We start from the raw sequence: 19,687 nt of genomic DNA, 5'->3' as shown, positions 1-19,687 counted from the left end.
GGTGATTCCTCCAAAATTTCCTTTTGTCCTCCACACATTTCAATTGTAAAATGTAATGCCTGCAGCACTTGATATTCCCAGGTGGTCTCCCATCCAAGTACTAACCAAGCCCAACATTGCTTAGCTTCTGAGATCAGACGAGATCAGGCTTATTCAAGGTGGTGTGGCCGCAGGCGATTGCATTTCTGCTTTCATGACTTTTATGTTTAGTGAGCTGGGGGTGATTCCTCCAAAATTTCCTTTTGTCCTCCACACATTTCAATTGTAAAATGTAATTACAAAAATGTAATGCCTGCAGCACTTGATATTCCCAGGTGGTCTCCCATCCAAGTACTAACCAAGCCCACCATTGCTTAGCTTCTGAGATCAGACGAGATCAGGCTTATTCAAGGTGGTGTGGCCGCAGGCGATTGCATTCCTGCTTTCATGACTTTTATGTTTAGTGAGCTGGGGGTGATTCCTCCAAAATTTCCTTTTGTCCTCCACACATTTCAATTGTAAAATGTAATGCCTGCAGCACTTGATATTCCCAGGTGGTCTCCCATCCAAGTACTAACCAAGCCCAACATTGCTTAGCTTCTGAGATCAGACGAGATCAGGCTTATTCAAGGTGGTGTGGCCGCAGGCGATTGCATTTCTGCTTTCATGACTTTTATGTTTAGTGAGCTGGGGGTGATTCCTCCAAAATTTCCTTTTGTCCTCCACACATTTCAATTGTAAAATGTAATTACAAAAATGTAATGCCTGCAGCACTTGATATTCCCAGGTGGTCTCCCATCCAAGTACTAACCAAGCCCAACATTGCTTAGCTTCTGAGATCAGACGAGATCAGGCTTATTCAAGGTGGTGTGGCCGCAGGCGATTGCATTTCTGCTTTCATGACTTTTATGTTTAGTGAGCTGGGGGTGATTCCTCCAAAATTTCCTTTTGTCCTCCACACATTTCAATTGTAAAATGTAATGCCTGCAGCACTTGATATTCCCAGGTGGTCTCCCATCCAAGTACTAACCAAGCCCAACATTGCTTAGCTTCTGAGATCAGACGAGATCAGGCTTATTCAAGGTGGTGTGGCCGCAGGCGATTGCATTTCTGCTTTCATGACTTTTATGTTTAGTGAGCTGGGGGTGATTCCTCCAAAATTTCCTTTTGTCCTCCACACATTTCAATTGTAAAATGTAATTACAAAAATGTAATGCCTGCAGCACTTGATATTCCCAGGTGGTCTCCCATCCAAGTACTAACCAAGCCCAACATTGCTTAGCTTCTGAGATCAGACGAGATCAGGCTTATTCAAGGTGGTGTGGCCGCAGGCGATTGCATTTCTGCTTTCATGACTTTTATGTTTAGTGAGCTGGGGGTGATTCCTCCAAAATTTCCTTTTGTCCTCCACACATTTCAATTGTAAAATGTAATTACAAAAATGTAATGCCTGCAGCACTTGATATTCCCAGGTGGTCTCCCATCCAAGTACTAACCAAGCCCAACATTGCTTAGCTTCTGAGATCAGACGAGATCAGGCTTATTCAAGGTGGTGTGGCCGCAGGCGATTGCATTTCTGCTTTCATGACTTTTATGTTTAGTGAGCTGGGGGTGATTCCTCCAAAATTTCCTTTTGTCCTCCACACATTTCAATTGTAAAATGTAATTACAAAAATGTAATGCCTGCAGCACTTGATATTCCCAGGTGGTCTCCCATCCAACTACTAACCAAGCCCAACATTGCTTAGCTTCTGAGATCAGACGAGATCAGGCTTATTCAAGGTGGTGTGGCCGCAGGCGATTGCATTTCTGCTTTCATGACTTTTATGTTTAGTGAGCTGGGGGTGATTCCTCCAAAATTTCCTTTTGTCCTCCACACATTTCAATTGTAAAATGTAATTACAAAAATGTAATGCCTGCAGCACTTGATATTCCCAGGTGGTCTCCCATCCAACTACTAACCAAGCCCAACATTGCTTAGCTTCTGAGATCAGACGAGATCAGGCTTATTCAAGGTGGTGTGGCCGCAGGCGATTGCATTTCTGCTTTCATGACTTTTATGTTTAGTGAGCTGGGGGTGATTCCTCCAAAATTTCCTTTTGTCCTCCACACATTTCAATTGTAAAATGTAATGCCTGCAGCACTTGATATTCCCAGGTGGTCTCCCATCCAAGTACTAACCAAGCCCAACATTGCTTAGCTTCTGAGATCAGACTTATTCAAGGTGGTGTAGCCGCAAGCGATTGCATTTCTGTTTTCATGACTTTTATGTTTAGTGAGCTGGGGGTGATTCCTCCAAAATTTCCTTTTGTCCTCCACACATTTCAATTGTAAAATGTAATTACAAAAATGTAATGCCTGCAGCACTTGATATTCCCAGGTGGTCTCCCATCCAAGTACTAACCAAGCCCAACATTGCTTAGCTTCTGAGATCAGACGAGATCAGGCTTATTCAAGGTGGTGTGGCTGCAGGCGATTGCATTTCTGCTTTCATGACTTTTATGTTTAGTGAGCTGGGGGTGATTCCTGCAAAATTTCCTTTTGTCCTCCACACATTTCAATTGTAAAATGTAATTACAAAAATGTAATGCCTGCAGCACTTGATATTCCCAGGTGGTCTCCCATCCAAGTACTAACCAAGCCCAACATTGCTTAGCTTCTGAGATCAGACGAGATCAGGCTTATTCAAGGTGGTGTGGCCGCAGGCGACTGCTTTTCTGCTTTCATGACTTTTATGTTTAGTGAGCTGGGTTTGATTCCTCCAAAATTTCCTTTTGTCCTCCACACATTTCAATTGTAAAATGTAATGCCTGCAGCACTTGATATTCCCAGGTGGTCTCCCATCCAAGTACTAACCAAGCCCAACATTGCTTAGCTTCTGAGATCAGACGAGATCAGGCTTATTCAAGGTGGTGTGGCCGCAGGCGATTGCATTTCTGCTTTCATGAATTTTATGTTTAGTGAGCTGGGGGTGATTCCTCCAAAATTTCCTTTTGTCCTCCACACATTTCAATTGTAAAATGTAATTACAAAAATGTAATGCCTGCAGCACTTGATATTCCCAGATGGTCTCCCATCCAAGTACTAACCAAGCCCAACATTGCTTAGCTTCTGAGATCAGACGAGCTCAGGCTTATTCAAGGTGGTGTGGCCGCAGGCGATTGCATTTCTGCTTTCATGACTTTTATGTTTAGTGAGCTGGGGGTGATTCCTCCAAAATTTCCTTTTGTCCTCCACACATTTCAATTGTAAAATGTAATGCCTGCAGCACTTGATAATCCCAGGTGGTCTCCCATCCAAGTATTAACCAAGCCCAACATTGCTTAGCTTCTGAGATCAGACGAGATCAGGCTTATTCAAGGTGGTGTGGCCGCAGGCGATTGCATTTCTGCTTTCATGACTTTTATGTTTAGTGAGCTGGGGGTGATTCCTCCAAAATTTCCTTTTGTCCACACATTTCAATTGTAAAATGTAATTACAAAAATGTAATGCCTGCAGCACTTGATATTCCCAGGTGGTCTCCCATCCAAGTACTAACCAAGCCCAACATTGCTTAGCTTCTGAGATCAGACGAGATCAGGCTTATTCAAGGTGGTGTGGCCGCAGGCGATTGCATTTCTGCTTTCATGACTTTTATGTTTAGTGAGCTGGGGGTGATTCCTCCAAAATTTCCTTTTGTCCTCCACACATTTCAATTGTAAAATGTAATTACAAAAATGTAATGCCTGCAGCACTTGATATTCCCAGGTGGTCTCCCATCCAAGTACTAACCAAGCCCAACATTGCTTAGCTTCTGAGATCAGACGAGCTCAGGCTTATTCAAGGTGGTGTGGCCGCAGGCGATTGCATTTCTGCTTTCATGACTTTTATGTTTAGTGAGCTGGGGGTGATTCCTCCAAAATTTCCTTTTGTCCTCCACACATTTCAATTGTAAAATGTAATGCCTGCAGCACTTGATAATCCCAGGTGGTCTCCCATCCAAGTACTAACCAAGCCCAACATTGCTTAGCTTCTGAGATCAGACGAGATCAGGCTTATTCAAGGTGGTGTGGCCGCAGGCGATTGCATTTCTGCTTTCATGACTTTTATGTTTAGTGAGCTGGGGGTGATTCCTCCAAAATTTCCTTTTGTCCTCCACACATTTCAATTGTAAAATGTAATTACAAAAATGTAATGCCTGCAGCACTTGATATTCCCAGGTGGTCTCCCATCTAAGTACTAACCAAGCCCAACATTGCTTAGCTTCTGAGATCAGACGAGATCAGGCTTATTCAAGGTGGTGTGGCCGCAGGCGATTGCATTTCTGCTTTCATGACTTTTATGTTTAGTGAGCTGGGGGTGATTCCTCCAAAATTTCCTTTTGTCCTCCACACATTTCAATTGTAAAATGTAATTACAAAAATGTAATGCCTGCAGCACTTGATATTCCCAGGTGGTCTCCCATCCAAGTACTAACCAAGCCCAACATTGCTTAGCTTCTGAGATCAGACGAGATCAGGCTTATTCAAGGTGGTGTGGCCGCAGGCGATTGCATTTCTGCTTTCATGACTTTTATGTTTAGTGAGCTGGGGGTGATTCCTCCAAAATTTCCTTTTGTCCTCCACACATTTCAATTGTAAAATGTAATTACAGAAATGTAATGCCTGCAGCACTTGATATTCCCAGGTGGTCTCCCATCCAAGTACTAACCAAGCCCAACATTGCTTAGCTTCTGAGATCAGACGAGATCAGGCTTATTCAAGGTGGTGTGGCCGCAGGCGATTGCATTTCTGCTTTCATTACTTTTATGTTTAGTGAGCTGGGGGTGATTCCTCCAAAATTTCCTTTTGTCCTCCACACATTTCAATTGTAAAATGTAATGCCTGCAGCACTTGATATTCCCAGGTGGTCTCCCATCCAAGTACTAACCAAGCCCAACATTGCTTAGCTTCTGAGATCAGACGAGATCAGGCTTATTCAAGGTGGTGTGGCCGCAGGCGATTGCATTTCTGCTTTCATGACTTTTATGTTTAGTGAGCTGGGGGTGATTCCTCCAAAATTTCCTTTTGTCCTCCACACATTTCAATTGTAAAATATAATGCCTGCAGCACTTGATATTCCCAGGTGGTCTCTCATGCAAGTACTAACCAAGCCCAACATTGCTTAGCTTCTGAGATCAGACGAGATCAGGCTTATTCAAGGTGGTGTGGCCGCAGGCGATTGCATTTCTGCTTTCATGACTTTTATGTTTAGTGAGCTGGGGGTGATTCCTCCAAAATTTCCTTTTGTCCTCCACACATTTCAATTGTAAAATGTAATTACAAAAATGTAATGCCTGCAGCACTTGATATTCCCAGGTGGTCTCCCATCCAAGTACTAACCAAGCCCAACATTGCTTAGCTTCTGAGATCAGACGAGATCAGGCTTATTCAAGGTGGTGTGGCCGCAGGCGACTGCTTTTCTGCTTTCATGACTTTTATGTTTAGTGAGCTGGGGGTGATTCCTCCAAAATTTCCTTTTGTCCTCCACACATTTCAATTGTAAAATGTAATGCCTGCAGCACTTGATATTCCCAGGTGGTCTCCCATCCAAGTACTAACCAAGCCCAACATTGCTTAGCTTCTGAGATCAGACGAGATCAGGCTTATTCAAGGTGGTGTGGCCGCAGGTGATTGCATTTCTGCTTTCATGACTTTTATGTTTAGTGAGCTGGGGGTGATTCCTCCAAAATTTCCTTTTGTCCTCCACACATTTCAATTGTAAAATGTAATTACAAAAATGTAATGCCTGCAGCACTTGATATTCCCAGGTGGTCTCCCATCCAAATACTAACCAAGCCCAACATTGCTTAGCTTCTGAGATCAGACGAGATCAGGCTTATTCAAGGTGGTGTGGCCGCAGGCGACTGCTTTTCTGCTTTCATGACTTTTATGTTTAGTGAGCTGGGGGTGATTCCTCCAAAATTTCCTTTTGTCCTCCACACATTTCAATTATAAAATGTAATTACAAAAATGTAATGCCTGCAGCACTTGATATTCCCAGGTGGTCTCTCATGCAAGTACTAACCAAGCCCAACATTGCTTAGCTTCTGAGATCAGACGAGATCAGGCTTATTCAAGGTGGTGTGGCCGCAGGCGATTGCATTTCTGCTTTCATGACTTTTATGTTTAGTGAGCTGGGGGTGATTCCTCCAAAATTTCCTTTTGTCCTCCACACATTTCAATTGTAAAATGTAATGCCTGCAGCACTTGATATTCCCAGGTGGTCTCCCATCCAAGTACTAACCAAGCCCAACATTGCTTAGCTTCTGAGATCAGACGAGATCAGGCTTATTCAAGGTGGTGTGGCCGCAGGCGATTGCATTTCTTCTTTCATGACTTTTATGTTTAGTGAGCTGGGGGTGATTCCTCCAAAATTTCCTTTTGTCCTCCACACATTTCAATTGTAAAATGTAATTACAAAAATGTAATGCCTGCAGCACTTGATATTCCCAGGTGGTCTCCCATCCAAGTACTAACCAAGCCCAACATTGCTTAGCTTCTGAGATCAGACGAGATCAGGCTTATTCAAGGTGGTGTGGCCGCAGGCGATTGCATTTCTGCTTTCATTACTTTTATGTTTAGTGAGCTGGGGGTGATTCCTCCAAAATTTCCTTTTGTCCTCCACACATTTCAATTGTAAAATGTAATGCCTGCAGCACTTGATATTCCCAGGTGGTCTCCCATCCAAGTACTAACCAAGCCCAACATTGCTTAGCTTCTGAGATCAGACGAGATCAGGCTTATTCAAGGTGGTGTGGCCGCAGGCGATTGCATTTCTGCTTTCATGACTTTTATGTTTAGTGAGCTGGGGGTGATTCCTCCAAAATTTCCTTTTGTCCTCCACACATTTCAATTGTAAAATATAATGCCTGCAGCACTTGATATTCCCAGGTGGTCTCTCATGCAAGTACTAACCAAGCCCAACATTGCTTAGCTTCTGAGATCAGACGAGATCAGGCTTATTCAAGGTGGTGTGGCCGCAGGCGATTGCATTTCTGCTTTCATGACTTTTATGTTTAGTGAGCTGGGGGTGATTCCTCCAAAATTTCCTTTTGTCCTCCACACATTTCAATTGTAAAATGTAATTACAAAAATGTAATGCCTGCAGCACTTGATATTCCCAGGTGGTCTCCCATCCAAGTACTAACCAAGCCCAACATTGCTTAGCTTCTGAGATCAGACGAGATCAGGCTTATTCAAGGTGGTGTGGCCGCAGGCGACTGCTTTTCTGCTTTCATGACTTTTATGTTTAGTGAGCTGGGGGTGATTCCTCCAAAATTTCCTTTTGTCCTCCACACATTTCAATTGTAAAATGTAATGCCTGCAGCACTTGATATTCCCAGGTGGTCTCCCATCCAAGTACTAACCAAGCCCAACATTGCTTAGCTTCTGAGATCAGACGAGATCAGGCTTATTCAAGGTGGTGTGGCCGCAGGTGATTGCATTTCTGCTTTCATGACTTTTATGTTTAGTGAGCTGGGGGTGATTCCTCCAAAATTTCCTTTTGTCCTCCACACATTTCAATTGTAAAATGTAATTACAAAAATGTAATGCCTGCAGCACTTGATATTCCCAGGTGGTCTCCCATCCAAATACTAACCAAGCCCAACATTGCTTAGCTTCTGAGATCAGACGAGATCAGGCTTATTCAAGGTGGTGTGGCCGCAGGCGACTGCTTTTCTGCTTTCATGACTTTTATGTTTAGTGAGCTGGGGGTGATTCCTCCAAAATTTCCTTTTGTCCTCCACACATTTCAATTATAAAATGTAATTACAAAAATGTAATGCCTGCAGCACTTGATATTCCCAGGTGGTCTCTCATGCAAGTACTAACCAAGCCCAACATTGCTTAGCTTCTGAGATCAGACGAGATCAGGCTTATTCAAGGTGGTGTGGCCGCAGGCGATTGCATTTCTGCTTTCATGACTTTTATGTTTAGTGAGCTGGGGGTGATTCCTCCAAAATTTCCTTTTGTCCTCCACACATTTCAATTGTAAAATGTAATGCCTGCAGCACTTGATATTCCCAGGTGGTCTCCCATCCAAGTACTAACCAAGCCCAACATTGCTTAGCTTCTGAGATCAGACGAGATCAGGCTTATTCAAGGTGGTGTGGCCGCAGGCGATTGCTGTTCTGCTTTCATGACTTTTATGTTTAGTGAGCTGGGGGTGATTCCTCCAAAATTTCCTTTTGTCCTCCACACATTTCAATTGTAAAATGTAATTACAAAAATGTAATGCCTGCAGCACTTGATATTCCCAGGTGGTCTCCCATCCAAGTACTAACCAAGCCCAACATTGCTTAGCTTCTGAGATCAGACGAGATCAGGCTTATTCAAGGTGGTGTGGCCGCAGGAGATTGCATTTCTGCTTTCATGACTTTTATGTTTAGTGAGCTGGGGGTGATTCCTCCAAAATTTCCTTTTGTCCTCCACACATTTCAATTGTAAAATGTAATTACAAAAATGTAATGCCTGCAGCACTTGATATTCCCAGGTGGTCTCCCATCCAAGTACTAACCAAGCCCAACATTGCTTAGCTTCTGAGATCAGACGAGATCAGGCTTATTCAAGGTGGCGTGGCCGCAGGCGATTGCATTTCTGCTTTCATGACTTTTATGTTTAGTGAGCTGGGGGTGATTCCTCCAAAATTTCCTTTTGTCCTCCACACATTTCAATTGTAAAATGTAATTACAAAAATGTAATGCCTGCAGCACTTGATATTCCCAGGTGGTCTCCCATCCAAGTACTAACCAAGCCCAACATTGCTTAGCTTCTGAGATCAGACGAGATCAGGCTTATTCAAGGTGGTGTGGCCGCAGGCGATTGCATTTCTGCTTTCATGACTTTTATGTTTAGTGAGCTGGGGGTGATTCCTCCAAAATTTCCTTTTGTCCTCCACACATTTCAATTGTAAAATGTAATGCCTGCAGCACTTGATATTCCCAGGTGGTCTCCCATCCAAGTACTAACCAAGCCCAACATTGCTTAGCTTCTGAGATCAGACGAGAGCAGGCTTATTCAAGGTGGTGTGGCCACAGGCGATTGCATTCCTGCTTTCATGACTTTTATGTTTAGTGAGCTGGGGGTGATTCCTCCAAAATTTCCTTTTGTCGTCCACACATTTCAATTGTAAAATGTAATTACAAAAATGTAATGCCTGCAGCACTTGATATTCCCAGGTGGTCTCCCATCCAAGTACTAACCAAGCCCAACATTGCTTAGCTTCTGAGATCAGACGAGATCAGGCTTATTCAAGGTGGTGTGGCCGCAGGAGATTGCATTTCTGCTTTCATGACTTTTATGTTTAGTGAGCTGTGGGTGATTCCTCCAAAATTTCCATTTGTCCTCCACACATTTCAATTGTAAAATGTAATGCCTGCAGCACTTGATATTCCCAGGTGGTCTCCCATCCAAGTACTAACCAAGCCCAACATTGCTTAGCTTCTGAGATCAGACGAGATCAGGCTTATTCAAGGTGGTGTGGCCGCAGGCGATTGCATTTCTGCTTTCATGACTTTTATGTTTAGTGAGCTGGGGGTGATTCCTCCAAAATTTCCTTTTGTCCTCCACACATTTCAATTGTAAAATGTAATTACAGAAATGTAATGCCTGCAGCACTTGATATTCCCAGGTGGTCTCCCATCCAAGTACTAACCAAGCCCAACATTGCTTAGCTTCTGAGATCAGACGAGATCAGGCTTATTCAAGGTGGTGTGGCCGCAGGCGATTGCTTTTCTGCTTTCATGACTTTTATGTTTAGTGAGCTGGGGGTGATTCCTCCAAAATTTCCTTTTGTCCTCCACACATTTCAATTGTAAAATGTAATTACAAAAATGTAATGCCTGCAGCACTTGATATTCCCAGGTGGTCTCCCATCCAAGTACTAACCAAGCCCAACATTGCTTAGCTTCTGAGATCAGACGAGATCAGGCTTATTCAAGGTGGTGTGGCCGCAGGCGATTGCATTACTGCTTTCATGACTTTTATGTTTAGTGAGCTGGGGGTGATTCCTCCAAAATTTCCTTTTGTCCTCCACACATTTCAATTGTAAAATGTAATGCCTGCAGCACTTGATATTCCCAGGTGGTCTCCCATCCAAGTACTAACCAAGCCCAACATTGCTTAGCTTCTGAGATCAGACGAGATCAGGCTTATTCAAGGTGGTGTGGCCGCAGGCGATTGCATTTCTGCTTTCATGACTTTTATGTTTAGTGAGCTGGGGGTGATTCCTCCAAAATTTCCTTTTGTCCTCCACACATTTCAATTGTAAAATGTAATTACAAAAATGTAATGCCTGCAGCACTTGATATTCCCAGGTGGTCTCCCATCCAAGTACTAACCAAGCCCAACATTGCTTAGCTTCTGAGATCAGACGAGATCAGGCTTATTCAAGGTGGTGTGGCCGCAGGCGATTGCATTTCTGCTTTCATGACTTTTATGTTTAGTGAGCTGGGGGTGATTCCTCCAAAATTTCCTTTTGTCCTCCACACATTTCAATTGTAAAATGTAATGCCTGCAGCACTTGATATTCCCAGGTGGTCTCCCATCCAAGTACTAACCAAGCCCAACATTGCTTAGCTTCTGAGATCAGACGAGATCAGGCTTATTCAAGGTGGTGTGGCCGCAGGCGATTGCATTTCTGCTTTCATGACTTTTATGTTTAGTGAGCTGGTGGTGATTCCTCCAAAATTTCCTTTTGTCCTCCACACATTTCAATTGTAAAATGTAATTACAAAAATGTAATGCCTGCAGCACTTGATATTCCCAGGTGGTCTCCCATCCAAGTACTAACCAAGCCCAACATTGCTTAGCTTCTGAGATCAGACGAGATCAGGCTTATTCAAGGTGGTGTGGCCGCAGGCGATTGCATTTCTGCTTTCATGACTTTTATGTTTAGTGAGCTGGGGGTGATTCCTCCAAAATTTCCTTTTGTCCTCCACACATTTCAATTGTAAAATGTAATGCCTGCAGCACTTGATATTCCCAGGTGGTCTCCCATCCAAGTACTAACCAAGCCCAACATTGCTTAGCTTCTGAGATCAGACGAGATCAGGCTTATTCAAGGTGGTGTGGCCGCAGGCGATTGCATTTCTGCTTTCATGACTTTTATGTTTAGTGAGCTGGGGGTGATTCCTCCAAAATTTCCTTTTGTCCTCCACACATTTCAATTGTAAAATGTAATGCCTGCAGCACTTGATATTCCCAGGTGGTCTCCCATCCAAGTACTAACCAAGCCCAACATTGCTTAGCTTCTGAGATCAGACGAGATCAGGCTTATTCAAGGTGGTGTGGCCGCAGGCGATTGCATTTCTGCTTTCATGACTTTTATGTTTAGTGAGCTGGGGGTGATTCCTCCAAAATTTCCTTTTGTCCTCCACACATTTCAATTGTAAAATGTAATGCCTGCAGCACTTGATATTCCCAGGTGGTCTCCCATCCAAGTACTAACCAAGCCCAACATTGCTTAGCTTCTGAGATCAGACGAGATCAGGCTTATTCAAAGTGGTGTGGCCGCAGGCGATTGCATTTCTGCTTTCATGACTTTTATGTTTAGTGAGCTGGGGGTGATTCCTCCAAAATTTCCTTTTGTCCTCCACACATTTCAATTGTAAAATGTAATGCCTGCAGCACTTGATATTCCCAGGTGGTCTCCCATCCAAGTACTAACCAAGCCCAACATTGCTTAGCTTCTGAGATCAGACGAGATCAGGCTTATTCAAGGTGGTGTGGCCGCAGGCGATTGCATTTCTGCTTTCATGACTTTTATGTTTAGTGAGCTGGGGGTGATTCCTCCAAAATTTCCTTTTGTCCTCCACACATTTCAATTGTAAAATGTAATTACAAAAATGTAATGCCTGCAGCACTTGATATTCCCAGGTGGTCTCCCATCCAAGTACTAACCAAGCCCAACATTGCTTAGCTTCTGAGATCAGAGGAGATCAGGCTTATTCAAGGTGGTGTGGCCGCAGGCGATTGCATTTCTGCTTTCATGACTTTTATGTTTAGTGAGCTGGGGGTGATTCCTCCAAAATTTTCTTTTGTCCTCCACACATTTCAATTGTAAAATGTAATGCCTGCAGCACTTGATATTCCCAGGTGGTCTCTCATCCAAGTACTAACCAAGCCCAACATTGCTTAGCTTCTGAGATCAGACGAGATCAGGCTTATTCAAGGTGGTGTGGCCGCAGGCGATTGGATTTCTGCTTTCATGACTTTTATGTTTAGTGAGCTGGGGGTGATTCCTCCAAAATTTCCTTTTGTCCTCCACACATTTCAATTGTAAAATGTAATTACAAAAATGTAATGCCTGCAGCACTTGATATTCCCAGGTGGTCTCCCATCCAAGTACTAACCAAGCCCAACATTGCTTAGCTTCTGAGATCAGACGAGATCAGGCTTATTCAAGGTGGTGTGGCCGCAGGCGATTGCATTTCTGCTTTCATGACTTTTATGTTTAGTGAGCTGGGGGTGATTCCTCCAAAATTTCCTTTTGTCCTCCACACATTTCAATTGTAAAATGTAATGCCTGCAGCACTTGATATTCCCAGGTGGTCTCCCATCCAAGTACTAACCAAGCCCAACATTGCTTAGCTTCTGAGATCAGACGAGATCAGGCTTATTCAAGGTGGTGTGGCCGCAGGCGAGTGCATTTCTGCTTTCATGACTTTTATGTTTAGTGAGCTGGGGGTGATTCCTCCAAAATTTCCTTTTGTCCTCCACACATTTCAATTGTAAAATGTAATGCCTGCAGCACTTGATATTCCCAGGTGGTCTCCCATCCAAGTACTAACCAAGCCCAACATTGCTTAGCTTCTGAGATCAGACGAGATCAGGCTTATTCAAGGTGGTGTGGCCGCAGGCGATTGCATTTCTGCTTTCATGACTTTTATGTTTAGTGAGCTGGGGGTGATTCCTCCAAAATTTCCTTTTGTCCTCCACACATTTCAATTGTAAAATGTAATGCCTGCAGCACTTGATATTCCCAGGTGGTCTCCCATCCAAGTACTAACCAAGCCCAACATTGCTTAGCTTCTGAGATCAGACGAGATCAGGCTTATTCAAGGTGGTGTGGCCGCAGGCGATTGCATTTCTGCTTTCATGACTTTTATGTTTAGTGAGCTGGGGGTGATTCCTCCAAAATTTCCTTTTGTCCTCCACACATTTCAATTGTAAAATGTAATTACTAAAATGTAATGCCTGCAGCACTTGATATTCCCAGGTGGTCTCCCATCCAAGTACTAACCAAGCCCAACATTGCTTAGCTTCTGAGATCAGACAAGATCAGGCTTATTCAAGGTGGTGTGGCCGCAGGCGATTGCATTTCTGCTTTCATGACTTTTATGTTTAGTGAGCTGGGGGTGATTCCTCCAAAATTTCCTTTTGTCCTCCACACATTTCAATTGTGAAATGTAATTACAAAAATGTAATGCCTGCAGCACTTGATATTCCCAGGTGGTCTCTCATCCAAGTACTAACCAAGCCCAACATTGCTTAGCTTCTGAGATCAGACGAGATCAGGCTTATTCAAGGTGGTGTGGCCGCAGGCGATTGCATTTCTGCTTTCATGACTTTTATGTTTAGTGAGCTGGGGGTGATTCCTCCAAAATTTCCTTTTGTCCTCCACACATTTCAATTGTAAAATGTAATTACAAAAATGTAATGCCTGCAGCACTTGATATTCCCAGGTGGTCTCCCATCCAAGTACTAACCAAGCCCAACATTGCTTAGCTTCTGAGATCAGACGAGATCAGGCTTATTCAAGGTGGTGTGGCCGCAGGCGATTGCATTTCTGCTTTCATGACTTTTATGTTTAGTGAGCTGGGGGTGATTCCTCCAAAATTTCCTTTTGTCCTCCACACATTTCAATTGTAAAATGTAATGCCTGCAGCACTTGATATTCCCAGGTGGTCTCCCATCCAAGTACTAACCAAGCCCAACATTGCTTAGCTTCTGAGATCAGACGAGATCAGGCTTATTCAAGGTGGTGTGGCCGCAGGCGAGTGCATTTCTGCTTTCATGACTTTTATGTTTAGTGAGCTGGGGGTGATTCCTCCAAAATTTCCTTTTGTCCTCCACACATTTCAATTGTAAAATGTAATGCCTGCAGCACTTGATATTCCCAGGTGGTCTCCCATCCAAGTACTAACCAAGCCCAACATTGCTTAGCTTCTGAGATCAGACGAGATCAGGCTTATTCAAGGTGGTGTGGCCGCAGGCGATTGCATTTCTGCTTTCATGACTTTTATGTTTAGTGAGCTGGGGGTGATTCCTCCAAAATTTCCTTTTGTCCTCCACACATTTCAATTGTAAAATGTAATGCCTGCAGCACTTGATATTCCCAGGTGGTCTCCCATCCAAGTACTAACCAAGCCCAACATTGCTTAGCTTCTGAGATCAGACGAGATCAGGCTTATTCAAGGTGGTGTGGCCGCAGGCGATTGCATTTCTGCTTTCATGACTTTTATGTTAAGTGAGCTGGGGGTGATTCCTCCAAAATTTCCTTTTGTCCTCCACACATTTCAATTGTAAAATGTAATTACTAAAATGTAATGCCTGCAGCACTTGATATTCCCAGGTGGTCTCCCATCCAAGTACTAACCAAGCCCAACATTGCTTAGCTTCTGAGATCAGACAAGATCAGGCTTATTCAAGGTGGTGTGGCCGCAGGCGATTGCATTTCTGCTTTCATGACTTTTATGTTTAGTGAGCTGGGGGTGATTCCTCCAAAATTTCCTTTTGTCCTCCACACATTTCAATTGTGAAATGTAATTACAAAAATGTAATGCCTGCAGCACTTGATATTCCCAGGTGGTCTCTCATCCAAGTACTAACCAAGCCCAACATTGCTTAGCTTCTGAGATCAGACGAGATCAGGCTTATTCAAGGTGGTGTGGCCGCAGGCGATTGCATTTCTGCTTTCATGACTTTTATGTTTAGTGAGCTGGGGGTGATTCCTCCAAAATTTCCTTTTGTCCTCCACACATTTCAATTGTAAAATGTAATTACAAAAATGTAATGCCTGCAGCACTTGATATTCCCAGGTGGTCTCCCATCCAAGTACTAACCAAGCCCAACATTGCTTAGCTTCTGAGATCAGACGAGATCAGGCTTATTCAAGGTGGTGTGGCCGCAGGCGATTGCATTTCTGCTTTCATGACTTTTATGTTTAGTGAGCTGGGGGTGATTCCTCCAAAATTTCCTTTTGTCCTCCACACATTTCAATTGTAAAATGTAATGCCTGCAGCACTTGATATTCCCAGGTGGTCTCCCATCCAAGTACTAACCAAGCCCAACATTGCTTAGCTTCTGAGATCAGACGAGATCAGGCTTATTCAAGGTGGTGTGGCCGCAGGCGAGTGCATTTCTGCTTTCATGACTTTTATGTTTAGTGAGCTGGGGGTGATTCCTCCAAAATTTCCTTTTGTCCTCCACACATTTCAATTGTAAAATGTAATGCCTGCAGCACTTGATATTCCCAGGTGGTCTCCCATCCAAGTACTAACCAAGCCCAACATTGCTTAGCTTCTGAGATCAGACGAGATCAGGCTTATTCAAGGTGGTGTGGCCGCAGGCGATTGCATTTCTGCTTTCATGACTTTTATGTTTAGTGAGCTGGGGGTGATTCCTCCAAAATTTCCTTTTGTCCTCCACACATTTCAATTGTAAAATGTAATGCCTGCAGCACTTGATATTCCCAGGTGGTCTCCCACCCAAGTACTAACCAAGCCCAACATTGCTTAGCTTCTGAGATCAGACGAGATCAGGCTTATTCAAGGTGGTGTGGCCGCAGGCGATTGCATTTCTGCTTTCATGACTTTTATGTTTAGTGAGCTGGGGGTGATTCCTCCAAAATTTCCTTTTGTCCTCCACACATTTCAATTGTAAAATGTAATTACTAAAATGTAATGCCTGCAGCACTTGATATTCCCAGGTGGTCTCCCATCCAAGTACTAACCAAGCCCAACATTGCTTAGCTTATGAGATCAGACGAGATCAGGCTTATTCAAGGTGGTGTGGCCGCAGGCGATTGCATTTCTGCTTTCATGACTTTTATGTTTAGTGAGCTGGGGGTGATTCCTCCAAAATTTCCTTTTGTCCTCCACACATTTCAATTGTAAAATGTAATTACAAAAATGTAATGCCTGCAGCACTTGATATTCCCAGGTGGTCTCCCATCCAAGTACTAACCAAGCCCAACATTGCTTAGCTTCTGAGATCAGACGAGATCAGGCTTATTCAAGGTGGTGTGGCCGCAGGCGATTGCATTTCTGCTTTCATGACTTTTATGTTTAGTGAGCTGGGGGTGATTCCTCCAAAATTTCCTTTTGTCCTCCACACATTTCAATTGTAAAATGTAATTACAAAAATGTAATGCCTGCAGCACTTGATATTCCCAGGTGGTCTCCCATCCAAGTACTAACCAAGCCCAACATTGCTTAGCTTCTGAGATCAGACGAGATCAGGCTTATTCAAGGTGGTGTTGCCGCAGGCGATTGCATTTCTGCTTTCATGACTTTTATGTTTAGTGAGCTGGGGGTGATTCCTCCAAAATTTCCTTTTGTCCTCCACACATTTCAATTGTAAAATGTAATGCCTGCAGCACTTGATAGTCCCAGGTGGTCTCCCACCCAAGTACTAACCAAGCCCAACATTGCTTAGCTTCTGAGATCAGACGAGATCAGGCTTATTCAAGGTGGTGTGGCCGCAGGCGATTGCATTTCTGCTTTCATGACTTTTATGTTTAGTGAGCTGGGGGTGATTCCTCCAAAATTTCCTTTTGTCCTCCACACATTTCAATTGTAAAATGTAATTACAAAAATGTAATGCCTGCAGCACTTGATATTCCCAGGTGGTCTCCCATCCAAGTACTAACCAAGCCCAACATTGCTTAGCTTCTGAGATCAGACGAGATCAGGCTTATTCAAGGTGGTGTGGCCGCAGGCGAGTGCATTTCTGCTTTCATGACTTTTATGTTTAGTGAGCTGGGGGTGATTCCTCCAAAATTTCCTTTTGTCCTCCACACATTTCAATTGTAAAATGTAATGCCTGCAGCACTTGATATTCCCAGGTGGTCTCCCATCCAAGTACTAACCAAGCCCAACATTGCTTAGCTTCTGAGATCAGACGAGATCAGGCGAGATCAGGCTTATTCAAGGTGGTGTGGCCGCAGGCAATTGCTGTTCTGCTTTCATGACTTTTATGTTTAGTGAGCTGGGGGTGATTCCTCCAAAATTTCCTTTTGTCCTCCACACATTTCAATTGTAAAATGTAATTACAAAAATGTAATGCCTGCAGCACTTGATATTCCCAGGTGGTCTCCCATCCAAGTACTAACCAAGCCCAACATTGCTTAGCTTCTGAGATCAGACGAGATCAGGCTTAGTCAAGGTGGTGTGGCCGCAGGCGATTGCATTTCTGCTTTCATGACTTTTATGTTTAGTGAGCTGGGGGTGATTCCTCCAAAATTTCCTTTTGTCCACACATTTCAATTGTAAAATGTAATTACAAAAATGTAATGCCTGCAGCACTTGATATTCCCAGGGGGTCTCCCATCCAAGTACTAACCAAGCCCAACATTGCTTAGCTTCTGAGATCAGACGAGATCAGGCTTATTCAAGGTGGTGTGGCCGCAGGCGATTGCATTTCTGCTTTCAGACTTTTATGTTTAGTGAGCTGGGGGTGATTCCTCCAAAATTTCCTTTTGTCCTCCACACATTTCAATTGTAAAATGTAATGCCTGCAGCACTTGATATTCCCAGGTGGTCTCCCATCCAAGTACTAACCAAGCCCAACATTGCTTAGCTTCTGAGATCAGACGAGATCAGGCTTATTCAAGGTGGTGTGGCCGCAGGCGATTGCATTTCTGCTTTCATGACTTTTATGTTTAGTGAGCTGGGGGTGATTCCTCCAAAATTTCCTTTTGTCCTCCACACATTTCAATTGTAAAATGTAATTACAAAAATGTAATGCCTGCAGCACTTGATATTCCCAGGTGGTCTCCCATCCAAGTACTAACCAAGCCCAACATTGCTTAGCTTCTGAGATCAGACGAGATCAGGCTTATTCAAGGTGGTGTGGCCGCAGGCGAATGCATTTCTGCTATCATGACTTTTATGTTTAGTGAGCTGGGGGTGATTCCTCCAAAATTTCCTTTTGTCCTCCACACATTTCAATTGTAAAATGTAATGCCTGCAGCACTTGATATTCCCAGGTGGTCTCCCATCCAAGTACTAACCAAGCCCAACATTGCTTAGCTTCTGAGATCAGACGAGATCAGGCTTATAAGGTGGTGTGGCCGCAGGCGATTGCATTTCTGCTTTCATGACTTTTATGTTTAGTGAGCTGGGGGTGATTCCTCCAAAATTTCCTTTTGTCCTCCACACATTTCAATTGTAAAATGTAATGCCTGCAGCACTTGATATTCCCAGGTGGTCTCCCATCCAAGTACTAACCAAGCCCAACATTGCTTAGCTTCTGAGATCAGACGAGATCAGGCTTATTCAAGGTGGTGTGGCCGCAGGCGATTGCCTTTCTGCTTTCATGACTTTTATGTTTAGTGAGCTGGGGGTGATTCCTCCAAAATTTCCTTTTGTCCTCCACACATTTCTATTGTAAAATGTAATGCCTGCAGCACTTGATATTCCCAAGTGGTCTCCCATCCAAGTACTAACCAAGCCCAACATTGCTTAGCTTCTGAGATCAGACGAGATCAGGCTTATTCAAGGTGGTGTGGCCGCAGGCGACTGCATTTCTGCTTTCATGACTTTTATGTTTAGTGAGCTGGGGGTGATTCCTCCAAAATTTCCTTTTGTCCTCCACACATTTCAATTGTAAAATGTAATTACAAAAATGTAATGCCTGCAGCACTTGATATTCCCAGGTGGTCTCCCATCCAAGTACTAACTAAGCCCAACATTGCTTAGCTTCTGAGATCAGACGAGATCAGGCTTATTCAAGGTGGTGTGGCCGCAGGCGATTGCATTTCTGCTTTCATGACTTTTATGTTTAGTGAGCTGGGGGTGATTCCTCCAAAATTTCCTTTTGTCCTCCACACATTTCAATTGTAAAATGTAATGCCTGCAGCACTTGATATTCCCAGGTGTTCTCCCATCCAAGTACTAACCAAGCCCAACATTGCTTAGCTTCTGAGAGCAGACGAGATCAGGCTTATTCAAGTTGGTGTGGCCGCAGGCGATTGCATTTCTGCTTTCATGACTTTTATGTTTAGTGAGCTGGGGGTGATCCCTCCAAAATTTCCTTTTGTCCTCCACACATTTCAATTGTAAAATGTAATTACAAAAATGTAATGCCTGCAGCACTTGATATTCCCAGGTGGTCTCCCATCCAAGTACTAACCAAACCCAACATTGCTTAGCTTCTGAGATCAGACGAGATCAGGCTTATTCAAGGTGGTGTGGCCGCAGGCGATTGCTGTTCTGCTTTCATGACTTTTATGTTTAGTGAGCTGGGGGTGATTCCGCCAAAATTTCCTTTTGTCCTCCACACATTTCAATTGTAAAATGTAATTACAAAAATGTAATGCCTGCAGCACTTGATATTCCCAGGTGGTCTCCCATCCAAGTACTAACCAAGCCCAACATTGCTTAGCTTCTGAGATCAGACGAGATCAGGCTTATTCAAGGTGGTGTGGCCGCAGGCGATTGCATTTCTGCTTTCATGACTTTTAT

At 43.7% G+C, this 19,687-nt stretch overlaps 79 non-coding genes and 8 pseudogenes across 79 annotated transcripts; all 87 read right to left on the bottom strand.

The window, feature by feature from the left end:
• Positions 1-56: 56 nt before the first annotated feature.
• LOC131713914 (5S ribosomal RNA) lies at positions 57-175 on the bottom strand. The gene has a single exon (XR_009315163.1). It is a non-coding gene; the product is annotated as a 5S ribosomal RNA (ribosomal RNA).
• Positions 176-289: 114 nt separating this feature from the next.
• Positions 290-408, bottom strand: LOC131710638 (5S ribosomal RNA). The gene has a single exon (XR_009312520.1). It is a non-coding gene; the product is annotated as a 5S ribosomal RNA (ribosomal RNA).
• A 100-nt stretch (positions 409-508) lies between these two features.
• On the bottom strand, positions 509-627 carry LOC131713903 (5S ribosomal RNA). The gene has a single exon (XR_009315162.1). It is a non-coding gene; the product is annotated as a 5S ribosomal RNA (ribosomal RNA).
• A 114-nt stretch (positions 628-741) lies between these two features.
• LOC131713892 (5S ribosomal RNA) lies at positions 742-860 on the bottom strand. Its single transcript, XR_009315161.1, has one exon. It is a non-coding gene; the product is annotated as a 5S ribosomal RNA (ribosomal RNA).
• A 100-nt stretch (positions 861-960) lies between these two features.
• LOC131713881 (5S ribosomal RNA) lies at positions 961-1,079 on the bottom strand. Its single transcript, XR_009315160.1, has one exon. It is a non-coding gene; the product is annotated as a 5S ribosomal RNA (ribosomal RNA).
• A 114-nt stretch (positions 1,080-1,193) lies between these two features.
• LOC131713871 (5S ribosomal RNA) lies at positions 1,194-1,312 on the bottom strand. Its single transcript, XR_009315159.1, has one exon. It is a non-coding gene; the product is annotated as a 5S ribosomal RNA (ribosomal RNA).
• A 114-nt stretch (positions 1,313-1,426) lies between these two features.
• LOC131713863 (5S ribosomal RNA) lies at positions 1,427-1,545 on the bottom strand. The gene has a single exon (XR_009315158.1). It is a non-coding gene; the product is annotated as a 5S ribosomal RNA (ribosomal RNA).
• Positions 1,546-1,659: 114 nt separating this feature from the next.
• LOC131711139 (5S ribosomal RNA) lies at positions 1,660-1,778 on the bottom strand. Its single transcript, XR_009313021.1, has one exon. It is a non-coding gene; the product is annotated as a 5S ribosomal RNA (ribosomal RNA).
• A 114-nt stretch (positions 1,779-1,892) lies between these two features.
• On the bottom strand, positions 1,893-2,011 carry LOC131711138 (5S ribosomal RNA). The gene has a single exon (XR_009313020.1). It is a non-coding gene; the product is annotated as a 5S ribosomal RNA (ribosomal RNA).
• A 100-nt stretch (positions 2,012-2,111) lies between these two features.
• Positions 2,112-2,220, bottom strand: LOC131716275 (5S ribosomal RNA; annotated as a pseudogene).
• A 114-nt stretch (positions 2,221-2,334) lies between these two features.
• LOC131720661 (5S ribosomal RNA) lies at positions 2,335-2,453 on the bottom strand. The gene has a single exon (XR_009319558.1). It is a non-coding gene; the product is annotated as a 5S ribosomal RNA (ribosomal RNA).
• Positions 2,454-2,567: 114 nt separating this feature from the next.
• LOC131713852 (5S ribosomal RNA) lies at positions 2,568-2,686 on the bottom strand. The gene has a single exon (XR_009315157.1). It is a non-coding gene; the product is annotated as a 5S ribosomal RNA (ribosomal RNA).
• A 100-nt stretch (positions 2,687-2,786) lies between these two features.
• Positions 2,787-2,905, bottom strand: LOC131713842 (5S ribosomal RNA). Its single transcript, XR_009315156.1, has one exon. It is a non-coding gene; the product is annotated as a 5S ribosomal RNA (ribosomal RNA).
• Positions 2,906-3,019: 114 nt separating this feature from the next.
• On the bottom strand, positions 3,020-3,138 carry LOC131712677 (5S ribosomal RNA). Its single transcript, XR_009314569.1, has one exon. It is a non-coding gene; the product is annotated as a 5S ribosomal RNA (ribosomal RNA).
• Positions 3,139-3,238: 100 nt separating this feature from the next.
• Positions 3,239-3,357, bottom strand: LOC131713720 (5S ribosomal RNA; annotated as a pseudogene).
• Positions 3,358-3,468: 111 nt separating this feature from the next.
• Positions 3,469-3,587, bottom strand: LOC131713833 (5S ribosomal RNA). The gene has a single exon (XR_009315155.1). It is a non-coding gene; the product is annotated as a 5S ribosomal RNA (ribosomal RNA).
• Positions 3,588-3,701: 114 nt separating this feature from the next.
• LOC131712129 (5S ribosomal RNA) lies at positions 3,702-3,820 on the bottom strand. The gene has a single exon (XR_009314018.1). It is a non-coding gene; the product is annotated as a 5S ribosomal RNA (ribosomal RNA).
• A 100-nt stretch (positions 3,821-3,920) lies between these two features.
• On the bottom strand, positions 3,921-4,039 carry LOC131712566 (5S ribosomal RNA). Its single transcript, XR_009314457.1, has one exon. It is a non-coding gene; the product is annotated as a 5S ribosomal RNA (ribosomal RNA).
• Positions 4,040-4,153: 114 nt separating this feature from the next.
• Positions 4,154-4,272, bottom strand: LOC131709909 (5S ribosomal RNA). Its single transcript, XR_009311773.1, has one exon. It is a non-coding gene; the product is annotated as a 5S ribosomal RNA (ribosomal RNA).
• A 114-nt stretch (positions 4,273-4,386) lies between these two features.
• On the bottom strand, positions 4,387-4,505 carry LOC131713822 (5S ribosomal RNA). The gene has a single exon (XR_009315154.1). It is a non-coding gene; the product is annotated as a 5S ribosomal RNA (ribosomal RNA).
• Positions 4,506-4,619: 114 nt separating this feature from the next.
• On the bottom strand, positions 4,620-4,738 carry LOC131713810 (5S ribosomal RNA). Its single transcript, XR_009315152.1, has one exon. It is a non-coding gene; the product is annotated as a 5S ribosomal RNA (ribosomal RNA).
• Positions 4,739-4,838: 100 nt separating this feature from the next.
• LOC131713800 (5S ribosomal RNA) lies at positions 4,839-4,957 on the bottom strand. The gene has a single exon (XR_009315151.1). It is a non-coding gene; the product is annotated as a 5S ribosomal RNA (ribosomal RNA).
• Positions 4,958-5,057: 100 nt separating this feature from the next.
• Positions 5,058-5,176, bottom strand: LOC131713376 (5S ribosomal RNA; annotated as a pseudogene).
• Positions 5,177-5,290: 114 nt separating this feature from the next.
• On the bottom strand, positions 5,291-5,409 carry LOC131713789 (5S ribosomal RNA). Its single transcript, XR_009315150.1, has one exon. It is a non-coding gene; the product is annotated as a 5S ribosomal RNA (ribosomal RNA).
• A 100-nt stretch (positions 5,410-5,509) lies between these two features.
• Positions 5,510-5,628, bottom strand: LOC131710809 (5S ribosomal RNA). Its single transcript, XR_009312691.1, has one exon. It is a non-coding gene; the product is annotated as a 5S ribosomal RNA (ribosomal RNA).
• Positions 5,629-5,742: 114 nt separating this feature from the next.
• On the bottom strand, positions 5,743-5,861 carry LOC131711146 (5S ribosomal RNA). Its single transcript, XR_009313028.1, has one exon. It is a non-coding gene; the product is annotated as a 5S ribosomal RNA (ribosomal RNA).
• Positions 5,862-5,975: 114 nt separating this feature from the next.
• Positions 5,976-6,094, bottom strand: LOC131713375 (5S ribosomal RNA; annotated as a pseudogene).
• A 100-nt stretch (positions 6,095-6,194) lies between these two features.
• On the bottom strand, positions 6,195-6,313 carry LOC131713778 (5S ribosomal RNA). The gene has a single exon (XR_009315149.1). It is a non-coding gene; the product is annotated as a 5S ribosomal RNA (ribosomal RNA).
• A 114-nt stretch (positions 6,314-6,427) lies between these two features.
• On the bottom strand, positions 6,428-6,546 carry LOC131713767 (5S ribosomal RNA). Its single transcript, XR_009315148.1, has one exon. It is a non-coding gene; the product is annotated as a 5S ribosomal RNA (ribosomal RNA).
• A 100-nt stretch (positions 6,547-6,646) lies between these two features.
• On the bottom strand, positions 6,647-6,765 carry LOC131713757 (5S ribosomal RNA). Its single transcript, XR_009315147.1, has one exon. It is a non-coding gene; the product is annotated as a 5S ribosomal RNA (ribosomal RNA).
• A 100-nt stretch (positions 6,766-6,865) lies between these two features.
• On the bottom strand, positions 6,866-6,984 carry LOC131713374 (5S ribosomal RNA; annotated as a pseudogene).
• A 114-nt stretch (positions 6,985-7,098) lies between these two features.
• On the bottom strand, positions 7,099-7,217 carry LOC131713746 (5S ribosomal RNA). Its single transcript, XR_009315146.1, has one exon. It is a non-coding gene; the product is annotated as a 5S ribosomal RNA (ribosomal RNA).
• A 100-nt stretch (positions 7,218-7,317) lies between these two features.
• On the bottom strand, positions 7,318-7,436 carry LOC131710808 (5S ribosomal RNA). Its single transcript, XR_009312690.1, has one exon. It is a non-coding gene; the product is annotated as a 5S ribosomal RNA (ribosomal RNA).
• A 114-nt stretch (positions 7,437-7,550) lies between these two features.
• LOC131711145 (5S ribosomal RNA) lies at positions 7,551-7,669 on the bottom strand. Its single transcript, XR_009313027.1, has one exon. It is a non-coding gene; the product is annotated as a 5S ribosomal RNA (ribosomal RNA).
• Positions 7,670-7,783: 114 nt separating this feature from the next.
• LOC131713373 (5S ribosomal RNA) lies at positions 7,784-7,902 on the bottom strand (annotated as a pseudogene).
• A 100-nt stretch (positions 7,903-8,002) lies between these two features.
• Positions 8,003-8,121, bottom strand: LOC131713735 (5S ribosomal RNA). Its single transcript, XR_009315145.1, has one exon. It is a non-coding gene; the product is annotated as a 5S ribosomal RNA (ribosomal RNA).
• Positions 8,122-8,235: 114 nt separating this feature from the next.
• Positions 8,236-8,354, bottom strand: LOC131710675 (5S ribosomal RNA). Its single transcript, XR_009312557.1, has one exon. It is a non-coding gene; the product is annotated as a 5S ribosomal RNA (ribosomal RNA).
• A 114-nt stretch (positions 8,355-8,468) lies between these two features.
• LOC131710610 (5S ribosomal RNA) lies at positions 8,469-8,587 on the bottom strand. The gene has a single exon (XR_009312493.1). It is a non-coding gene; the product is annotated as a 5S ribosomal RNA (ribosomal RNA).
• Positions 8,588-8,701: 114 nt separating this feature from the next.
• On the bottom strand, positions 8,702-8,820 carry LOC131713724 (5S ribosomal RNA). The gene has a single exon (XR_009315144.1). It is a non-coding gene; the product is annotated as a 5S ribosomal RNA (ribosomal RNA).
• Positions 8,821-8,920: 100 nt separating this feature from the next.
• Positions 8,921-9,039, bottom strand: LOC131713142 (5S ribosomal RNA). The gene has a single exon (XR_009315028.1). It is a non-coding gene; the product is annotated as a 5S ribosomal RNA (ribosomal RNA).
• A 114-nt stretch (positions 9,040-9,153) lies between these two features.
• LOC131710674 (5S ribosomal RNA) lies at positions 9,154-9,272 on the bottom strand. The gene has a single exon (XR_009312556.1). It is a non-coding gene; the product is annotated as a 5S ribosomal RNA (ribosomal RNA).
• A 100-nt stretch (positions 9,273-9,372) lies between these two features.
• On the bottom strand, positions 9,373-9,491 carry LOC131713713 (5S ribosomal RNA). The gene has a single exon (XR_009315143.1). It is a non-coding gene; the product is annotated as a 5S ribosomal RNA (ribosomal RNA).
• A 114-nt stretch (positions 9,492-9,605) lies between these two features.
• LOC131713701 (5S ribosomal RNA) lies at positions 9,606-9,724 on the bottom strand. Its single transcript, XR_009315141.1, has one exon. It is a non-coding gene; the product is annotated as a 5S ribosomal RNA (ribosomal RNA).
• A 114-nt stretch (positions 9,725-9,838) lies between these two features.
• LOC131713691 (5S ribosomal RNA) lies at positions 9,839-9,957 on the bottom strand. Its single transcript, XR_009315140.1, has one exon. It is a non-coding gene; the product is annotated as a 5S ribosomal RNA (ribosomal RNA).
• A 100-nt stretch (positions 9,958-10,057) lies between these two features.
• Positions 10,058-10,176, bottom strand: LOC131713681 (5S ribosomal RNA). The gene has a single exon (XR_009315139.1). It is a non-coding gene; the product is annotated as a 5S ribosomal RNA (ribosomal RNA).
• A 114-nt stretch (positions 10,177-10,290) lies between these two features.
• LOC131713670 (5S ribosomal RNA) lies at positions 10,291-10,409 on the bottom strand. The gene has a single exon (XR_009315138.1). It is a non-coding gene; the product is annotated as a 5S ribosomal RNA (ribosomal RNA).
• A 100-nt stretch (positions 10,410-10,509) lies between these two features.
• Positions 10,510-10,628, bottom strand: LOC131713660 (5S ribosomal RNA). The gene has a single exon (XR_009315137.1). It is a non-coding gene; the product is annotated as a 5S ribosomal RNA (ribosomal RNA).
• A 114-nt stretch (positions 10,629-10,742) lies between these two features.
• On the bottom strand, positions 10,743-10,861 carry LOC131713647 (5S ribosomal RNA). The gene has a single exon (XR_009315136.1). It is a non-coding gene; the product is annotated as a 5S ribosomal RNA (ribosomal RNA).
• A 100-nt stretch (positions 10,862-10,961) lies between these two features.
• Positions 10,962-11,080, bottom strand: LOC131713636 (5S ribosomal RNA). The gene has a single exon (XR_009315135.1). It is a non-coding gene; the product is annotated as a 5S ribosomal RNA (ribosomal RNA).
• Positions 11,081-11,180: 100 nt separating this feature from the next.
• LOC131713626 (5S ribosomal RNA) lies at positions 11,181-11,299 on the bottom strand. The gene has a single exon (XR_009315134.1). It is a non-coding gene; the product is annotated as a 5S ribosomal RNA (ribosomal RNA).
• Positions 11,300-11,399: 100 nt separating this feature from the next.
• On the bottom strand, positions 11,400-11,518 carry LOC131714562 (5S ribosomal RNA). Its single transcript, XR_009315231.1, has one exon. It is a non-coding gene; the product is annotated as a 5S ribosomal RNA (ribosomal RNA).
• Positions 11,519-11,618: 100 nt separating this feature from the next.
• On the bottom strand, positions 11,619-11,737 carry LOC131713615 (5S ribosomal RNA). Its single transcript, XR_009315133.1, has one exon. It is a non-coding gene; the product is annotated as a 5S ribosomal RNA (ribosomal RNA).
• Positions 11,738-11,851: 114 nt separating this feature from the next.
• LOC131710527 (5S ribosomal RNA) lies at positions 11,852-11,970 on the bottom strand. Its single transcript, XR_009312401.1, has one exon. It is a non-coding gene; the product is annotated as a 5S ribosomal RNA (ribosomal RNA).
• A 100-nt stretch (positions 11,971-12,070) lies between these two features.
• Positions 12,071-12,189, bottom strand: LOC131712389 (5S ribosomal RNA). The gene has a single exon (XR_009314282.1). It is a non-coding gene; the product is annotated as a 5S ribosomal RNA (ribosomal RNA).
• Positions 12,190-12,303: 114 nt separating this feature from the next.
• LOC131713604 (5S ribosomal RNA) lies at positions 12,304-12,422 on the bottom strand. The gene has a single exon (XR_009315132.1). It is a non-coding gene; the product is annotated as a 5S ribosomal RNA (ribosomal RNA).
• A 100-nt stretch (positions 12,423-12,522) lies between these two features.
• Positions 12,523-12,641, bottom strand: LOC131713592 (5S ribosomal RNA). Its single transcript, XR_009315130.1, has one exon. It is a non-coding gene; the product is annotated as a 5S ribosomal RNA (ribosomal RNA).
• Positions 12,642-12,741: 100 nt separating this feature from the next.
• On the bottom strand, positions 12,742-12,860 carry LOC131713581 (5S ribosomal RNA). The gene has a single exon (XR_009315129.1). It is a non-coding gene; the product is annotated as a 5S ribosomal RNA (ribosomal RNA).
• Positions 12,861-12,960: 100 nt separating this feature from the next.
• LOC131713571 (5S ribosomal RNA) lies at positions 12,961-13,079 on the bottom strand. The gene has a single exon (XR_009315128.1). It is a non-coding gene; the product is annotated as a 5S ribosomal RNA (ribosomal RNA).
• A 114-nt stretch (positions 13,080-13,193) lies between these two features.
• Positions 13,194-13,312, bottom strand: LOC131711812 (5S ribosomal RNA). Its single transcript, XR_009313700.1, has one exon. It is a non-coding gene; the product is annotated as a 5S ribosomal RNA (ribosomal RNA).
• Positions 13,313-13,426: 114 nt separating this feature from the next.
• Positions 13,427-13,545, bottom strand: LOC131712388 (5S ribosomal RNA). The gene has a single exon (XR_009314281.1). It is a non-coding gene; the product is annotated as a 5S ribosomal RNA (ribosomal RNA).
• A 114-nt stretch (positions 13,546-13,659) lies between these two features.
• Positions 13,660-13,778, bottom strand: LOC131713560 (5S ribosomal RNA). The gene has a single exon (XR_009315127.1). It is a non-coding gene; the product is annotated as a 5S ribosomal RNA (ribosomal RNA).
• Positions 13,779-13,878: 100 nt separating this feature from the next.
• LOC131713549 (5S ribosomal RNA) lies at positions 13,879-13,997 on the bottom strand. The gene has a single exon (XR_009315126.1). It is a non-coding gene; the product is annotated as a 5S ribosomal RNA (ribosomal RNA).
• Positions 13,998-14,097: 100 nt separating this feature from the next.
• On the bottom strand, positions 14,098-14,216 carry LOC131713537 (5S ribosomal RNA). The gene has a single exon (XR_009315124.1). It is a non-coding gene; the product is annotated as a 5S ribosomal RNA (ribosomal RNA).
• Positions 14,217-14,316: 100 nt separating this feature from the next.
• Positions 14,317-14,435, bottom strand: LOC131713526 (5S ribosomal RNA). Its single transcript, XR_009315123.1, has one exon. It is a non-coding gene; the product is annotated as a 5S ribosomal RNA (ribosomal RNA).
• A 114-nt stretch (positions 14,436-14,549) lies between these two features.
• LOC131711811 (5S ribosomal RNA) lies at positions 14,550-14,668 on the bottom strand. Its single transcript, XR_009313699.1, has one exon. It is a non-coding gene; the product is annotated as a 5S ribosomal RNA (ribosomal RNA).
• A 114-nt stretch (positions 14,669-14,782) lies between these two features.
• LOC131712387 (5S ribosomal RNA) lies at positions 14,783-14,901 on the bottom strand. Its single transcript, XR_009314280.1, has one exon. It is a non-coding gene; the product is annotated as a 5S ribosomal RNA (ribosomal RNA).
• A 114-nt stretch (positions 14,902-15,015) lies between these two features.
• Positions 15,016-15,134, bottom strand: LOC131713515 (5S ribosomal RNA). Its single transcript, XR_009315122.1, has one exon. It is a non-coding gene; the product is annotated as a 5S ribosomal RNA (ribosomal RNA).
• Positions 15,135-15,234: 100 nt separating this feature from the next.
• LOC131713505 (5S ribosomal RNA) lies at positions 15,235-15,353 on the bottom strand. The gene has a single exon (XR_009315121.1). It is a non-coding gene; the product is annotated as a 5S ribosomal RNA (ribosomal RNA).
• A 100-nt stretch (positions 15,354-15,453) lies between these two features.
• LOC131713494 (5S ribosomal RNA) lies at positions 15,454-15,572 on the bottom strand. Its single transcript, XR_009315120.1, has one exon. It is a non-coding gene; the product is annotated as a 5S ribosomal RNA (ribosomal RNA).
• Positions 15,573-15,672: 100 nt separating this feature from the next.
• LOC131720739 (5S ribosomal RNA) lies at positions 15,673-15,791 on the bottom strand. Its single transcript, XR_009319636.1, has one exon. It is a non-coding gene; the product is annotated as a 5S ribosomal RNA (ribosomal RNA).
• Positions 15,792-15,905: 114 nt separating this feature from the next.
• Positions 15,906-16,024, bottom strand: LOC131712236 (5S ribosomal RNA). The gene has a single exon (XR_009314129.1). It is a non-coding gene; the product is annotated as a 5S ribosomal RNA (ribosomal RNA).
• Positions 16,025-16,138: 114 nt separating this feature from the next.
• LOC131713482 (5S ribosomal RNA) lies at positions 16,139-16,257 on the bottom strand. Its single transcript, XR_009315118.1, has one exon. It is a non-coding gene; the product is annotated as a 5S ribosomal RNA (ribosomal RNA).
• A 114-nt stretch (positions 16,258-16,371) lies between these two features.
• LOC131710517 (5S ribosomal RNA) lies at positions 16,372-16,490 on the bottom strand. Its single transcript, XR_009312390.1, has one exon. It is a non-coding gene; the product is annotated as a 5S ribosomal RNA (ribosomal RNA).
• Positions 16,491-16,590: 100 nt separating this feature from the next.
• Positions 16,591-16,709, bottom strand: LOC131712919 (5S ribosomal RNA). Its single transcript, XR_009314807.1, has one exon. It is a non-coding gene; the product is annotated as a 5S ribosomal RNA (ribosomal RNA).
• A 114-nt stretch (positions 16,710-16,823) lies between these two features.
• LOC131713471 (5S ribosomal RNA) lies at positions 16,824-16,942 on the bottom strand. The gene has a single exon (XR_009315117.1). It is a non-coding gene; the product is annotated as a 5S ribosomal RNA (ribosomal RNA).
• Positions 16,943-17,042: 100 nt separating this feature from the next.
• LOC131713308 (5S ribosomal RNA) lies at positions 17,043-17,171 on the bottom strand (annotated as a pseudogene).
• Positions 17,172-17,285: 114 nt separating this feature from the next.
• On the bottom strand, positions 17,286-17,404 carry LOC131710373 (5S ribosomal RNA). Its single transcript, XR_009312245.1, has one exon. It is a non-coding gene; the product is annotated as a 5S ribosomal RNA (ribosomal RNA).
• Positions 17,405-17,515: 111 nt separating this feature from the next.
• LOC131720654 (5S ribosomal RNA) lies at positions 17,516-17,634 on the bottom strand. Its single transcript, XR_009319551.1, has one exon. It is a non-coding gene; the product is annotated as a 5S ribosomal RNA (ribosomal RNA).
• A 99-nt stretch (positions 17,635-17,733) lies between these two features.
• On the bottom strand, positions 17,734-17,852 carry LOC131713460 (5S ribosomal RNA). Its single transcript, XR_009315116.1, has one exon. It is a non-coding gene; the product is annotated as a 5S ribosomal RNA (ribosomal RNA).
• A 114-nt stretch (positions 17,853-17,966) lies between these two features.
• LOC131713449 (5S ribosomal RNA) lies at positions 17,967-18,085 on the bottom strand. The gene has a single exon (XR_009315115.1). It is a non-coding gene; the product is annotated as a 5S ribosomal RNA (ribosomal RNA).
• Positions 18,086-18,185: 100 nt separating this feature from the next.
• On the bottom strand, positions 18,186-18,302 carry LOC131713101 (5S ribosomal RNA). The gene has a single exon (XR_009314989.1). It is a non-coding gene; the product is annotated as a 5S ribosomal RNA (ribosomal RNA).
• Positions 18,303-18,402: 100 nt separating this feature from the next.
• LOC131713438 (5S ribosomal RNA) lies at positions 18,403-18,521 on the bottom strand. The gene has a single exon (XR_009315114.1). It is a non-coding gene; the product is annotated as a 5S ribosomal RNA (ribosomal RNA).
• A 100-nt stretch (positions 18,522-18,621) lies between these two features.
• Positions 18,622-18,740, bottom strand: LOC131720808 (5S ribosomal RNA). The gene has a single exon (XR_009319705.1). It is a non-coding gene; the product is annotated as a 5S ribosomal RNA (ribosomal RNA).
• A 114-nt stretch (positions 18,741-18,854) lies between these two features.
• LOC131711731 (5S ribosomal RNA) lies at positions 18,855-18,973 on the bottom strand. Its single transcript, XR_009313619.1, has one exon. It is a non-coding gene; the product is annotated as a 5S ribosomal RNA (ribosomal RNA).
• A 100-nt stretch (positions 18,974-19,073) lies between these two features.
• Positions 19,074-19,192, bottom strand: LOC131714261 (5S ribosomal RNA; annotated as a pseudogene).
• A 114-nt stretch (positions 19,193-19,306) lies between these two features.
• Positions 19,307-19,425, bottom strand: LOC131711203 (5S ribosomal RNA). Its single transcript, XR_009313086.1, has one exon. It is a non-coding gene; the product is annotated as a 5S ribosomal RNA (ribosomal RNA).
• A 114-nt stretch (positions 19,426-19,539) lies between these two features.
• On the bottom strand, positions 19,540-19,658 carry LOC131713427 (5S ribosomal RNA). Its single transcript, XR_009315113.1, has one exon. It is a non-coding gene; the product is annotated as a 5S ribosomal RNA (ribosomal RNA).
• Between the last annotated feature and the right edge of the window lie 29 nt (positions 19,659-19,687).

The sequence above is a fragment of the Acipenser ruthenus genome, chromosome 44, assembly GCF_902713425.1.
Source record: "Acipenser ruthenus chromosome 44, fAciRut3.2 maternal haplotype, whole genome shotgun sequence".
Classification (NCBI taxonomy): domain Eukaryota; kingdom Metazoa; phylum Chordata; class Actinopteri; order Acipenseriformes; family Acipenseridae; genus Acipenser; species Acipenser ruthenus.
The sequence above is the reverse complement of the archived record's forward strand: the minus strand, read 5'-3'. Positions and strand labels throughout refer to the sequence as shown.